The sequence below is a fragment of the Aplysia californica genome, unplaced genomic scaffold (genome assembly GCF_000002075.1).
Source record: "Aplysia californica isolate F4 #8 unplaced genomic scaffold, AplCal3.0 scaffold00110, whole genome shotgun sequence".
Taxonomy (NCBI): Eukaryota; Metazoa; Mollusca; class Gastropoda; order Aplysiida; family Aplysiidae; genus Aplysia; species Aplysia californica.
This window is the reverse complement of record NW_004797380.1, coordinates 590,697-596,600: the sequence shown is the minus strand read 5'-3', so window position 1 is coordinate 596,600 and position 5,904 is coordinate 590,697. Positions and strand designations below refer to the sequence as shown.

Below are 5,904 nucleotides of genomic sequence, written 5' to 3'. Positions count from 1 at the left end.
TTTCTTTCTTTCTTTTTCTTCTTCTTCTTCTTCTTCTTCTTCTTCTTCTTCTTCTTCTTCTTTTTCTTTTACTTCTTTTTTTTCTTTTTTCTTTTTGTCTTCTCTCTTATCTCTTTCGTCTGTATGTGTATGTTCATGGCCTTTTCTATTTATCTATCTGTCTCTGTATGTCTTTCTGCTTGTCTGCCCGTTTGTTTGTCTGACAGTCAGCACGTCCCATCTCTCCCTTTCTTTACTTTTTCATTTCTCATGCTTGGCTTCCGACTGACTTCAGACCAGCCATGACCCATCCTCGATTGCTTTTCCGAAGATCCCTTCCCTAAATCCGAAGAAACAACACTTCTAATCGACTCTAGTCCCCCGCCTTCCTGGATTACTTTAAGTCGCGTGTAGAACTCCGTGGAATCCTCTCAATGAATCCTGGACTCAGACCGAGAAATGCCAGCCGACATCATTTCAAAATGAAAGACTTCCTGTCGCTCCTCTGGTTTTTCCAAGGTTTTTCGTTTTTGTGCTGTATTTTTTTTTACTAAGATATTTTCTCTGACTGTGTGTGCGTACTTATATGTAAAAGTGGGGCAAAACAGACCTATGATTCCTTTTTTTCTGATGTCGATATCGCGTACCAACGTTTGGTTCAGTTTTTATTGTTATTGCTGTCAGCAGAGCTTGGGTTTTTTTTTTACATTGTTTGCATGCTTCCTGACAACATCAGTGGTCTATTCAGTTTACTTTTTTAAAACTACTGTTGTTTTGTTGTTCGTTCTATGGGTCAGGCATTGGCGTTCAAAAAGACTCTGACTGAGAACTGGCGCCTTTTGTAACATTTTCATTTGGCTGATAATGACAACAAAACAGCGAATTCTTACCATTGGCTGTTCTTTTTGTAGTTATTATCTGTTAGAAGGGGTATCGTTAAAAGTGTATTCCCATTGGCAAAACACATCTTTGTTTCAAGTTATTGATATCAGATACTAGATACAGTGGCTTAGATTCATAAGTTTAGACACGCAGCAGCATATAGTAGTGTTTTAAGTAGAATCCACTTGAGAGAACAAAATAACAAACTGTGTGCACATCACGTGTGTCTGTGCTATTGAGTACCGTACTCTTCTATTTTTTTCAAGCTGGTGGTTGAAGGCGTTTCTAGAAGATCCTATTTCTTTTCTTTCGCTGTGCTATATCTTTCTTGTTCCCTGTACCATATTGCCGATCTGTTGTTGGTGTGCTTATCATTGCTAAAAGTAGCTTCAGAAGCTAAAGGCGAAAAAAAAAACAACCGCAACATTTTACGAGTTCAGTTTTAGCTTTCCTTTTCTGCCGCTCATGTGCATATTGGAACAATCTTACTGTACGAAATGGAACTGAATGAGCGCGTATGCAAAACGATCAAGGGAACACAAAAAAGAAAGGGTTTTTTTTAATGGGGTTATGTTACGGTGCACGAAGATTCAATGACTAAACAGCTCTTTCTGAATCTAAATTATTTGCTTAGTAGACAATGTTTTGTTTATAATATAACAGCACCTGCATAAATAATTTTAACGACTGCTGCATTATGACTTGACCTGGCGTCATTTGTCCGGTTTTGTACAAACTGAAGTATTTACTCTAGGGGGGGGGGGAGCGGACGGTTGGAGGGCGCCGCTGATAGGTCCTACTTCTTTAATTTCCCTCTAATTAGAACAAGGGGGGCGGGGGGTAATCTACTCTCTGGCAGTATTCTTGGTAGCTGATTCCCTAAAGGCTTCTGAGAATATTTGAGGTGTATAGACCTGAGGCTCCGCTGTCTGCTCACGAGATAAACGTTCTTGAGCGCGCAAGGTAGAGTATAAAATATTTAGTTGCGGGTACTTCTTTTCGCCACGCCCAGACCCAGATGGTTTGGCCACAACACAAATCCCGCGGCTTTGCAAAGGTCATTGTTCCTTGTTGGTGTTACGAAATAGAGGCAAGTACTGCAGGACACTGCCAGGTCTTGTTTAAAGAATACAAGAGCTGGAAAGTCTTTCAGCCACACTCCTGATCTTATGGTAGGAAAGATCTACACCTAGCCTTCACAGTCAAGGGCGAAAAATCTAGGAGGTCCCGTGTGCAAGTTGTGCAAGTACACAGAGGTTGCGCGAAAAGAAAGGAAATAGCAACCTTGGGGTCACCGATGATCGGCCTGAGGTGGGGATGGGGGCGGGGGAGGAGGAGGGAGGGGGTAGGTGTCAACATGCTGCTAGAATTGTATCTTAAACGCAACGTGTGGATTCTAGTAGGCGTAGAATTCTATTTCTTTTGGCATCGCATGGATTACACCGAGCGTACCGTAAGCTCAGTTGGTATCATGCTGAACGACGGAGCAGATAATAGCCCTGGTTCGAAATCCCAATAAAGTGTTCTGAACTTGTTTTGTTTTTTGTTGTTGTTGTTGTTGTTGGTTTTTTGTTTTTTTTGTGTGTGTGTGTTTTGGTTTTTTTGGTTTTTTGTTGTTGGTTTTTTGGGGGGTGGGGGTCTTTAGAGCCCTCGGATCCACTCATTTGGCTCGGTTCTATCTGAGATGGGCGTTAAGTTCGGGGGTTCCGAATCTGAAATGACCTTACAGTGTTGAAAGGGGTGTTAAACCTATACAATGACAATGGATAACACTGGGTGGTCCAATAGCTCGACTGAGCGCGGATGGAGAAATGTGGGGGTCAGTCTGGGATATGCTGATTATTGTTTTGATTTATTTTTTACGGCATTTTTCTTTTTGAAATTGTGATTCTTAGTAGATCTTACAGTGCCGTGCCACACCGGCTGCCTTACACGCGAATTTTGAGGCAGGACCAGGCGGAAGACATGATAGACTGCGCTGTGGCTGAAAATATTAACTTCTGTAGAATTTGTCACAGCAATTATTTTTTTTTTGAATCGGTACAGTCTATTTCTGAAAACCATTTAATTAACGTTTTAAAAAAATGAACATCCAACGGTTGATGAAGGCTGGAAAATACATTTACTTTGTTAGAAGTAAAGACTAATGGGTTTTTGTTTTTGTTTGTTCGTCGTTGTTGTTTTTTTGTTGGGTTGGGGGGGGGTTCTTTGGGAGGGGGTCGAAACTAATCATTTACGCGATAGTCCGCAGCTCAACTGGTCCTAGCAATCTTCCTTTCATTTTAAGAGCTCTGTACGAGCCGGCGTTCTCCAGCCTTCTTGAGGTTCCCTCGTCTGATCGCGGGAACAGGAGGGAGCCGGGCGTCGGAGGTTGGGGGTGGCACGGCGGGGGCGGCAAGGAAGGGAGGCAAGAAAGGGATTTATTTGGCCGGCCGTGCGTGCGTGCACTCACTCGCAGCCAGTTACTTACCACCCCCAAACGGCATGCGCCCGTGTCCTCGGTCTGTGTGCGTGGTGGACGGACTCACTCGTGCTGCTGAGTCCACGAGAACGATACGGTCAGCTCAGTGGAGTGAGCCCAGTCCGCGCCTCATGCTCAGAGGCGCGCAAGTCAAGTGTGTGCGTGTGTGTTTGTGTGTCTGTGTGTGGATCTCATGTGCTTGGCCTGTATTCTTGCGACTCCCTGTACACAAATTCGAGGGATACTGCCGCTTCTTGGGGAGAATTCTTATCGCGTCTGGCGAGCGCGCGAACCGACTCACAGCGTTCCGACCGCGTGTTTCAGTTGAGAATTATGTTTGTCTTTACTTCTTTTTTGCAGCTGCACCTCCCTGTCGTTTATTCCTACATTTGCCTCGCGTGTTGTCGTATCCTGCTTCGATTTTTAGAAAACAGTTTGGGGTTATTAGCATGTGTTCCGCAAGAGAGTTTATATTGCTTGACGTTTATTCGCGTTTATCTTACAGTGTAGAGCACTAAATCTACGCGAGGGATTGATGCCTCTTTTATTTGTCTGGTGCGTAGCTGTTGTCTCTGTCAGTGGTCTATTCTGCTGATGTTTTGAATTTGTTTTGTTTGTTTGTTGTTGTTTGGTTGTTTTTGGGTTGTTTTTATGTTGTTGTTGGTTGTTGTTGTTTTTTTGGGGGGCAACTGTTGTTGTATTGGTTCATTCCATGTGTTCATTACAGATGTTACAACACTGCTACTACATTATATTAAGAGTTTCCTTTTCTCCGTCTCCTAAGTTAACCATTGACAACTCTCTACCAATGAACAAGTTGCTTCATCCATAGCGAACTGTGCTATTTTTGTTCTGCTACTACGCCGGCAATTTCATTTCCAGCCGTTATGTGGAGTCTGTGAAATGTGCTCCTCACATGATTTTTTAAACGTCTTTCTCACTGATGAGGTAATTTCATATCTTTAAGGTGTTGGTGGGAACGTTTTGATGGTTTGCTTCTTTCTTTTATTTTTAAGCGATACTATTGCTCATAGCAGCGTTTGTGGTGTCGCCACTGGGCGCTTCGTCGTTGCATGCAGAAAACGTGCGTTCGATTCCCTTTTTGGGAGAAAACGTTATAGAATATAACATCCATCCTTCTAGTGGGACGTTGTATCCCTCTGAACCCGGGCTGACAATGACAGGGAGTGTCGAAGCAGCCTGCCTGCTAAATGATATTATAATATAGTGTCAGTGGGTTTGTCAACACGTGTACGGGTACATTATAAGTATTGCCCATATCCGTTTCATTGCGAAATTTATACTGTACTGGGCCAACTGGGTGTACACATAAACTCAGCTTTTTAACCATCCCTCTTGTGTTCCTTCAGTTTCGATAAGTTGGAGGAATTTTGTTAGTACCGAAGACTGAAACTTCTTTTAGAAACGATCAGCGGATTTCTTCTTTTCGATGTGTCTTTAACACTTGGCATCTTTTGTTCATGCGATAATTAATAATTCATGCTGGCCTTGTTTTCTAGTTTACCTCGCTCCTGCGCTTTTCGAATTGTCATTGTCTTACTTAAAACGGATCACTGACCAAAACGTTAAGAAGCTTAGTTAATGACGGTTAAACAGATAAAGTTGGCAAATGGACCAGTATACGCCAGAATGTTCGTAAATGCTTCCGCTCACGATTGCTTGACCTTGTTTCAGTGAATTTGTTTACCCTTATGTTTGAGGCGTTAAGGAATACTGTAGGGGCGGCTCAAAGGGCATGCGCAGATGTAGTAAAACTTAAACAGACTCCTTGCAGAAATTCAGATCAGCTTCTCATGAAACAGTTATATATGGAAATGCCATGTAAAACTTTGGAAATTGCCTTTTTGGTTCTGGCCTTCTACATCCTTCTGGAAGATAATTTATAACCGGCGAAAAATATTTGCTAAAAGGGTTTTTTTTAAAACAAAAAACGCTTACACATTATCACAGACGAGTTCTAAATCTCTCCCTTTTCTTACGTCAGTGCGGGGTGGCTGAAACAGAGATTATTTTGCGCCTTGATCGATTGGACCCTTCGTTTTGGAGCAATGATTTATGTCGTCGAAAATATGAGATGAAGCCCCAGATAATTATGGGGGTGTTTGACGAGTCCTCTGGTGTAGTTTTCTCCTTCCTTATCAAACTCATGTCGTCCTTATAATAAGCTCCTCATTTTCTGTCTGTTGTTACTGTAAGAACCTCTAATGTTTGATATTTGCCACTTTCATGTTTATGTTGCAAGCACTGTAAAACACCTACTAATGATTTTTTAAAATAATCTTTGAATTAAAGCCCTCAAACATTATGTAGTGAATATTTTGTTCTATCGAACGTCTGGTCCTTTAAGAAAAAACAGACAGTGCACCAATAGCAAGATCTGGTCAGAATTAGGGGGAGGATGTCGCCATGGGTGTCCCAGCCAAGAGCCGGTGACAGTCTGGTAATGAACAGCGCCGGGGATGAGGCTAATTTCTGCCAGCTGGCGCCAGACGGGGATCATCTTCTCCGCTTTATCCCCATCCGTCATCACCTCTCCCTCTCTCTTCCTCTCCCCCCCTCTC

At 42.7% G+C, this 5,904-nt stretch overlaps 1 protein-coding gene across 8 annotated transcripts in view; it reads left to right on the top strand.

Annotated features, from left to right (window-relative positions):
* LOC101849195 (multiple C2 and transmembrane domain-containing protein 1) overlaps nucleotides 1–5,904 on the top strand; it is a 179,984-nt gene that overhangs the window by 69,296 nt on the left and 104,784 nt on the right. For 2 of the 8 annotated variants that reach the window (XM_035969056.1, XM_035969058.1), the window contains exon 1: nucleotides 2,951–3,476. The exons of 4 other annotated variants lie outside the window; for them this stretch is intronic. The gene's annotated coding sequence lies outside the window, so the exon portion shown is untranslated. Of the gene's footprint in view, nucleotides 1–2,950; nucleotides 3,481–3,501; nucleotides 3,878–5,904 lie in introns of those variants that run through there. 2 more of the 8 variants (XM_035969057.1, XM_035969060.1) reach the window with 2 other exon arrangements.